This window comes from Diaphorina citri, unplaced genomic scaffold (assembly GCF_000475195.1).
Source record: "Diaphorina citri unplaced genomic scaffold, Diaci psyllid genome assembly version 1.1 scaffold939, whole genome shotgun sequence".
In the NCBI taxonomy this organism is placed as follows: Eukaryota; Metazoa; Arthropoda; class Insecta; order Hemiptera; family Psyllidae; genus Diaphorina; species Diaphorina citri.
Window position 1 is genome coordinate 109,924 of NW_007378370.1, and position 10,175 is coordinate 120,098.

The following is a 10,175-nucleotide window of genomic DNA, read 5'->3' on the forward strand; positions in this document are numbered from 1 at the left end:
ACTGAAAGTTGATGCTGTCAAGGTCACATAATAAGGGGCTTGGATAAACACATGTGCAAAGTTGTCTGGGCACTTTTCTAATGCTTTACGGTTTGATCGACTCATAAGATTCACTGAGATCACAAATGAAGATCTACTCATGTGTTGCTTGATTTCAGAAATTCAGAATGCAGCAAATACTCTCCTGCTTAAAGTTAAAACGACTGATAAGATTGGGCCGATTAAAAACATGTTGAACCGTACATACCTTAAGTTTAGCTAACGAACCTAACTATTTAACTGCTCTCACACAATCCAGATTTTAATAGTCACTCACTCATCTATGGAATGGCGTTTTTTCTTTGTTCAAAATCACCACATTTTGTCTCATTAAATTCTGGACATTTTCTTCAACCTTGATCTTGACTCTTACGTTATTCACATATAGTTTACTTAATTTCTCACATTTTCATGTTTATTACTCTCATTTGTATATTCGTCACTCGCGTTTTATAGCCTAAACATTCGCGAGGGCCATTAAAATTCAAACTGTAGTAGCAATAAAAGCAATAAACCTAATGGTAAATAGTGTAAATACCAATATATGATCAATGATCATGTAATGGCTAATTGTATGTTATTTGTAAGACCCTTCTTCTTTGACAATGGGATAAAGTCGATAGTATGCGCAGATGAAAAGACTTGCCCAACTAAGAAATAAATGAAAAACTGAATCAAATGCATTGCAAAACTCATAACTCCTTGATTATGAAAGTCCACCATTTTATATCTGAAATTTTCAAGCTTAAAGCTTCAACAAGCTTCTGATTTCTATCAAGATTGCAGAATATCTTGATAGAAATCAGACTGAAACATTTAGAATTTTCTCGAACGTTCTTTTTTATGTTCACAGAGTTCCAAGCTTCAAGTAGTCAGGACATGAACAGGTTATTTACCTTACTCGTCTACATTTTTTATTTCTTTTCTAATTGGTACCCTACGTTCCTATAATTTATTTTTCTATAGGTATAACGTTTCTGTAGCACTTTTTTTCTCTCTTTTTTACTGAACCATTTTCTCGTATAAGTACCATTTATAAAATGAACATTAATACGTATTAATGTCCTTTTTATAGCGTTAGGTAAGATGCGAAGGAGTCCACCCACAGTACTATAGGAAATATTGTCAGATTTATCAGGCACCAAAACCCGTATCCCAACTATCCCGCTTTTGGTCGACAGTAATAAAGAGCATAATCCTATGGATTATCAGATTACACCCGCCCGCTAAGCAATATGAAAGTGCGAAAATTCGCGAATCAACCTTTTTTTTTTCTTGGCCTTTTCTCCTGAACAGACGGGCTCGGCGTTTTTTGTCAGCCTCTCAACCAAACCACTGAATAAATCTAATTTACTGTAATAAAATATGCCAGATTGCCAGATAGCGGGCGTTTAAGTACTAGTAATTTATCTATGTGGGTACCATGCACATTGTACATACATAATATGATTATTTATTGCAAGTTGGTGTCAGCTATCAGGTACTTGTGATCACTCAGTTATCATCTAGAATTAATAACGGCAAGGTCATTCCGTCAGTTTGAAAAAATATTTTTCTTCCTCGAAACATTGATCACTTCCTAAATAAAATTTAATTAAAAGGACAGTTCCTGGTTAATTTTTACGTGTCAAATATGAACCAAACATGAATGTTCTCTTATCGCCCGCACACTAACAACATGCTTGTCAATTGACAATACTGTAAAAACATGGATATTTTGCGAATCGTATTAACAATAGACTGATACTTTTTCAAAGTACATTACCAATAGATACTTTTTCAAAGTGCGGACTGTATAACGCTGAAAGTAACCTCCTTTGAAACTTGTCTCTCACATGTGATCGTTTTATTTGGTTTCAGGTGTTCACCACAGACAATGCTATTCCCTATTTGATAAATCATAGCTGTAAACCACTCCCTCAGGCTGGCAATCCTCTCTTCAAAGTGGTAAGTGTCCCGTTTTTCAAAGTTAAACTCCTCGAAGTTGTGATGCTATATGCCCATATTGTGATCAACTTAAATTGTGATACCTTCAGGTAATCCAGAGCGTAAAAATCATCACTCATCAATCAAAGAAAGAATCAAATCAAACTAAACATACTTTCTCAGACAGTACAAATCAAAACGGAGCTAGAGTTCTGTAGGATACGGATTACCAACCTATGTAAATTCTTTCTTTTATAATGTCGGTCGTTAGGAAATGAAGACATGGAAGATTTTCCTGCCTATTTATTTTTTAATGACCCAGGTTGATATCTACATGTAAAGCATGGTCGAGTAACTTATTCCTCTTTTTATTTCAGTTGATGGAAGCAGCCTGGTATTACTTGATATCCAAGATCACCGATTTGTTAGACACGGTAAGTGCAAAATTGAAAATATTATACTTACCCTCATACAAGAAAGATAACCACAAACAAATTTAAAGGAATGGCCGAGGTGAACTTTTACCAAATATACCTACGTAAACATTCACGACAATGCCTCAGGTCAAAAGTTTATGATACCAAAAATACGATCTAATTTGCTATACATATTATGTTCATCTCGAGGATATCAATTAGATCGAAAAGTGGTGCTTCATTTTGCTCATTGAGCTTAATATGATGAGGACTTTGAAAATAAAACAGTAAGTTTAGACCGAAAAGGCTCATTGTACATTATAAACATTCACGACAATGCCTCAGGTCAAAAGTTTATGATACCAAAAATACGATCTAATTTTTTATACATATTATTTTCATCTCGAGGATATCAATTAGATCGAAAAGCGGTGCTTCATTTTGCTCATTGAGCTTAATATGATGAGGACTTTGAAAATAAAACAGTAAGTTTAGACCGAAAAGGCTCATTGTACATTGTGGATTATTTCTTAATTCCAGGTATTCTTCGTCCTGAGGAAGAAACAGTCTCACATCTCTTTCCTGCATGTGTATCATCACTCCAATATGGTGTTCTGGGTTTGGGCTTACATCAAGTTTATCAAAGGTAAGTGTGTCTGAAATCTCACCTGTCTGAAATCAAAATCTCGCCCGCAAGTTCTATTGTAGAAAAATGTTGGGGCTAGCGTAGGGAAATGGCCTAACGGTCAATGTCCCAAAATTGGCATACAACATTCTTTTTTGCAGCCCGACTGAAATGAAATATTACATATATGTACTATAAAAGCTCAAATACTTCGGTAAAGTTATATGCAATTTATGAAATTCTGACTCCTAATGAAGTCTAAGACATTAACATTAATTCTACGCATATTTTCCGTCTAAACTATTGACGTAGGTAGCTCTCCTTACTATCAAAGTACTAAGTAATATGCATGATGTCTGAATGCAATTATGTGTAGGCATCTACCCATTACTTTCCAATAACAATACCAAATTATTGTAATAAAGACACTGACAAGTCCACATCAGAGTATTTCCTGATCCATGTCTAGTAACTTCCATTCTGGTTAGCCCATTAAGTGTCGATACAATGTAGCAGTGACGTGACAAAGTTACATGTAGAAGCAGAACTTCTACATCAACTTCTACTTTTACATATCAGCATATCACTGAAGTACCTACTTGGTAGGTAATTTGTTTACCATTGGAGGATGGGATTTATTTCACTTACATAGTTAAATGGGAACCATTGAATGAAGAGCTTGGAAAATAAGACCCCTTGATGATGTCACCAGGACATCACACTTGAAAGCAGCATATTATAAGCATGACTCTTCGTTGTTCAGTAGGAAATAAACTGCGGAAAAAACCAAATGAAAATATTCAATTCTTGATCGAACGATTTCACCCTAAAATGCAAGCAAATGACATTCTTTCTTCAGATACCAGACACGAAATACATTCTTTGTTTAAATATTTGCTTAAATTAAGGAGTAAAATATAGCAGTGATCCACTGTCACCTGTATTTCAACCTTCCACGAAATTTTCTCTCTTTAAGGCCTTCGAACCCTTGAACTCCAAATAAGGCTATTTTCCTTAGGTTGAGTGAGGAATGTTGTAATACCTACCTACCATTATGAATGGACCTAGCAACCTACGATAGTAATGCCCTTGTTAATTAGAGACAGAAGATATTAGATAGGTACCTACTTAGATATACATAGGTATGCCATGCTTAAAGAGTACATATTTTGATTTATATTAGGTACCAAGATACAATATCACGCGAAAGGATATCACTCTCACATCTGTCGTGCTAATTCTGAATCCCTATATGAAATAAAGTTAAAAAAATGTGTTTTTTATCAGGCCAATTTTTTGCATGTCCGACATTTGGAGGTTGAAGATTAGTTATGTTAGAAAAAACACTATGGTAGTGTTTCACAGAACATAATCTCAGGCATGGGCTTGGCAGTATAACCATTCCGGCAGTCCGAGTCCGGGGAATGATACTTCCAAATCGAAGGCCAGTTGAAACCTTTCTACAGATACGTTTCTACATGGGCTTGGCAGTATAACCATTCCGGCAGTCCGAGTCCGGGGAATGATACTTCCAAATCGAAGGCCAGTTGAAACCTTTCTACAGATACGTTTCTATGAACATAAATACGGCTCCTAGAAGGGATTCGAACCCTCGACCTGGACGAAATGGAGAAGTGGCGAATTGAAGAGTGATAATAAAATAATTATGTTATGTTTATTGATTTATTGTTTATTTAAATGATGGACAAAAGTTGAAAATGATCGTCGTTGCTTTCTTAGAGTTAACTTGGACGAAATGGAGAACTGGCGAATGGAAAAGTGATAGTAAAATAATTATGTTATGTTTATTGATTTATTGTTTATTTAAATGATGGACAAAAGTTGAAAATGATCGTCGTTGCTTTCTTAGAGTTATAATATTGACAGGAGTAGTAATAAGGAAGGACTCACCAGAGGATTTCAGCACACATACACACTCTACAACTCACACACTTCGACTGCCACGAATCATGGGTCTGTCACATCCAAGAGCTCCCAGAACTGCTGACATCAATATTGTGTCGATCTATTGTTTATTGTTGCAAGTTACTGGGTAGCTTAGGTGACAGCAGATATCGTATCTATAGGTTCTATGGGTTTATCACTTATCCAAACAGTCTTCAGCCGTGAGATGACATCAATATTGTGTCGATCTATTGTTTATTGTTATAAGTTACTGGGTAGCTTAGGTGACAGCAGATATCGTATCTATAGGTTCTATGGGTTTATCACTTATCCAAACAGTCTTCAGCCGTGAGGTTTACTTCCTACTCACAGAGAAAAAACCGTAGAGTCGGTCAAATTTTGACTGCACCAGGAAGTCTGTAGGTTTTTCCGGCACATTTTTCTCGTAAATACAGAAGATTCTTCTAGAACGAGATAGTTTGGTTTACGTATAGATACGTACACCCTGTTCTAATACGTAGTATAACCGTAGAGTCGGTCAAATTTTGACTGCACCAGGAAGTCTGGAGGTCTTTCCGGCACCTTTTTCTCGTAAATACAGAAGATTCTTCTAGAACGAGATAGTTTGGTTTACGTATAGATACGTACACCCTGTTCTAATACGTAGTATACAATCAAATTGAGCCCCCCAAGGAAAGAAAGTTAGTGGTTCAGAATTTGCTCCTAATATTTATGTAGGTACCTATGTAAATAGAATGTAAATGTAAATGCAGTTTCTTTGTGTTATTATATCACAAATTTGGTGCTCACTGCAGCATTCTAGGGTTTTCCCAATATTTCAATAATCCTAAAATCCAATGTTTACCTACCATGCTGGCACCGGTCGCTATGCGCATTTATATGTCATACTTACTCGTCTACATTTTTTATTTCTTTTCTAATTGGTACCCTACGTTCCTATAATTTATTTTTCTATAGGTATAACGTTTCTGTAGCACTTTTTTTCTCTCTTTTTTACTGAACCATTTTCTCGTATAAGTACCATTTATAAAACGAACATTAATACGTATTAATGTCCTTTTTATAGCGTTAGGTAAGGTGCGAAGGAGTCCAACCACAGTACTATAGGAACTATTGTCAGATTTGTCAGGCACCAAAACCCGTATCCCAACTATCCCACTTTTGGTCGACAGTGATAAAGAGCATAATCCTATGGATTATCAGATTACACCCGCCCGCTAAGCAATATGAAAGTGCGAAAATTCGCGAATCAACCTTTTTTTTGAACATTAATACGTATTAATGTCCTTTTTATAGCGTTAGGTAAGATGCGAAGGAGTCCACCCACAGTACTATAGGAAATATTGTCAGATTTATCAGGCACCAAAACCCGTATCCCAACTATCCCGCTTTTGGTCGACAGTAATAAAGAGCATAATCCTATGGATTATCAGATTACACCCGCCCGCTAAGCAATATGAAAGTGCGAAAATTCGCGAATCAACCTTTTTTTTTCCTGATGTGTCCGACTAAGCTTTTCGTGACTTCAAAAAAAGAATGTGTTTTCACTTTTCAAAATTGAAATTTTTTGTCAAATAAAATAAGTAGAAAAGTCCTTTAAAGGTTGACGAAAAAGAAACTACCTGCATTGAAAATAATCCAACCAGATCTAATGAAGAGCACTCAATAACATTTTGCCATGTTCAATATAAGATTTAACATTTAGGTGTAACATTTGACGTGGTATCTTCTGCTATGACCGCGTGACATTCAATATATTGTGATCTGGATTTCAAAGCCTAATATACTTACCTGTCTCGGTTCTAAATTGGGCAAATATGTACTAATTTATATACGGTACAGAAAGCAGATTAGAAAGAATATATCCTTGTTTATACTGCCGGGATAGGACTGAAAAGTCCCTTTGCCCCCACCATTCTAACCAAAGGTCTATAGACAATACTAGGGTGTTGTGGTTCTAGAGATAGAGCGATCAGTGTGTGAACTATGAAATGGTGAACTGTGAATGGATTCTCGTTCTTATAATATAAGATTTGACACATTTATGGGGAGTATTGAATGAAAGGCGAAGATTGAACAGTACTATATATTGTTCCTAACAGTTCTCTAAACCAAAACTATGTAGGTATTTCAGAGGGGCCTGGGATACATTGTATAGTTTAGCGTTCATACGACAACCTCGCGGCAGAGCTGCGCTAAATATGTTTGTTGAAATTTAATGTACTATCCTGCTATCGTTGGCTAAGTTTCAAATGTTTGTACTATATGCGCGCGATAATGGTTCAAATCTACGATAGCGCGGTCCTTTATGTATTTTATGTATTTTTTGGATCGAACAAAACATTGTGGAAAAGTACTGGGATTTCTGGGATATACCATTGAGAATGACCAAGTCCCTGTAAAAAAAAATAATAATAATAATAAAACAATATATCAAGGAGGGTGGCAGCGCTCCGCTCCGCCAAGTTTAATATACATGTATTCTGCTGTTTCACGTCGCCTGTCACTCCCATCGCTATTAATCTTTCCCTGCATCCCCAAATGTTTCAGGTGAACAGGGAGTCATCAATTGGAATCGTCCAACTCTTTCGTTCACGTGGTCATGTACAGCTATTACTTCTTAGCTGCCCCTGGGACCTCACATGCAGAAGCATCTTTGGTGGAAGAAGTACATCACAAGGCTTCAACTGGTAAGTTAGAGTTCTAATTAGAGTTTATCCCTCATTTGCGCTCTGAGCATTATTGAACATTTGACCAAACTTTATTTACAAAATAGATACATATATATGTGTATAACAAATTGTAACATAAATTAAAGAATAACAAAAGCATCAGCCCATAGCTAAAAATACATGTATTGGTATACTATACGTAATACCATCTTGAATACAAAGCGTCTTATCTAACTCACTAAATTTTCTGAGAAAAACGCAATTACTATTTATAGTTTTTATTTGAAAATCAACCATTAACTCGTAATCTTTTTTTTTTTTTTTTTTTTTTTTTTTTTTTTTTTTTACACGACGCTCTTCCGATCTAGAATATCCACTTGCCCTCTTGCTCAATTAAGAGATGGCGAAAAAATTGAAACTTAATAGATACCTATTTCCTAAGAACAATTTTACCGAAAAAATAATTCGATTCCGAAATTCTCAGTGCAGAAGAGTAGTTAGTTTTGTGATCAGACCTAAACCTATAGTTTCAACAAACAAAAAAAAGTCAACATTCTGGTCGTTTAGGGTCATTAGGTACGCATTACCTTTGAAGTGAAAGTGATACTCATATTTTCACTGAGTGTGACGTTACTACAGCTTCAAGAATTTCTTCCTTTTTGAACAGACTCGAATTTTCAAAATTTAAAAGCTCACTTTTTTAAATCTTTAACATGAGAGTCTCAAGATAATAGACAAGATTATTCCATTAGAAACAATGGAAAAAAAACAAACAAACACGCTTCGCCACTGGCATCTATGGATATTTGACAGAAATAAAGTAAAAAAAAAAAAGTTGAAAAAACAATATCCACATTTACCTAACTTTGAAACCAGTTCTAAGTCAGTTCAATCGAAATATGGAAGAAAAAAAAAGTGTAATATTATGCTTAACACTGACGCGAAATAAGCAGGGCTGGGTATCTACTATCTTCAGACGATTATGCTAATATGGAGATGTAAGGGAGGTTACACATTAGAATAAATGTTATCTACATACCTAAGCTCTTTATGTCTATCTTGCTTCCATAGTAGATTTCCTCTGTAGAGTATTTCATATTTAACGAAGGACAGACTTTAACTTCATTACTTGAATCGCTACAGATACCTCAAACATTAAGCGCACACTAAACTTATGTGACCAATAGCTGACTGAAAATACATGAAATTTACCTAAAATATGCCAAGCCTGAACTCTTAAATAAGTGGTAAGCAAGTGGACTAAGGATTAATTAATCTACCCGATTTCGTTAGCCATGACCATATTGTACTAGTAATATTTTGCACATTGAGTAACATGTAACACGCTTGTAACTTGAACTTGTTTCATGTAATACTTGAGATTTGAGGAGGTTGAACTTGTGTCATTACAATAGATAATACCTAAGATATGTGATAGTTTTTTCCAAGGTTGTAGGTACTCTAAAACAAATGCCTAATGCGCCAGCCTAGTTAGCTTGGTTGGTAGCGCGTCTGCCTCGTAAGCGTTCATTACAATAGATAATACCTAAGATATGTGATGCTTTTTTTCCAAGGTTGTAGGTACTCTAAAACAAATGCCTAATGCGCCAGCCTAGTTAGCTTGGTTGGTAGCGCGTCTGCCTCGTAAGCGCTAGGCCGCGGGTCCGATTCCCACTCGTGGTGGATTTTATCCTGAACGGCAGGCTTTCTCCTATCCTGTCTTCCTTCGATTTCGGGACGATAAGACCTTAGCAGTTACAGTTTCCTGTAACTAACCTATAATACCTACTTACATACTGCTCGTTCACAAAGCCCTCTCCGAGGCTTTAGGTGTAGGGCCAAACAGTAATAAAGGGTTTTTTGAATTAGTAGGTACAGGGTGCGGCCCGGTAATTTACTTTTTTGAAACTTCGATTAAAAAAATCTGGTGTGAACATCACACGACTTTCCTTATCCTATTGAATGCTTATTTTTATGTTCTATAGTAACATTTACAATATCTCTAACCGTTTAGTCAGTATAGCTGACAACCGCCAAAAAGCGGTAAAAATACCGCCAACCGCAGCACCTATCTTAACCAAAAGTTTTGTGTTACATTCTTGCCTCATTTGTGGACTACAGTTTCCTCTATCAAACCTCTTAGAAATAATAATAATAATGTTAATAATAAAGCCTAATGAATCTTTTCTTTCCCTACAGATCCAGTTCGCAATCATCCTATCCTATGCTGTAGCACTCCTAGTCAACGACTGCCCACTCCCCAAAGCTCTCAAGCTCATACCGTTCCCAAGATATTATTGAATTACACCGGAAACCGCCAAAAGCGGTAAAATGCCGCCAACCGTTGCACCGATCTTAACCAAAAGTTTTGTGTCGCATCCTTGTCACATTTGACAGCTGCATGCCAAATTTCAAGTCCCTAGCTCTTACCGTTCTTGAGATATTTTGTTTACAGACAGACACACGAACCAATGGCTGAAACTTTGTATTTAAGCTCTAGGAACCTCAAAACGTGTTTTGGCACTAAAAACTGACCATCGAAAATTTGAACCGATTACATTACTTTCCTTC

The 10,175-nt window shown here is 36.1% G+C and overlaps 1 pseudogene; it reads left to right on the forward strand.

The window, feature by feature from the left end:
- LOC103513209 overlaps positions 1-9,877 on the forward strand; it is a 33,858-nt pseudogene extending 23,981 nt beyond the window's left edge.
- Positions 9,878-10,175: the final 298 nt, after the last annotated feature.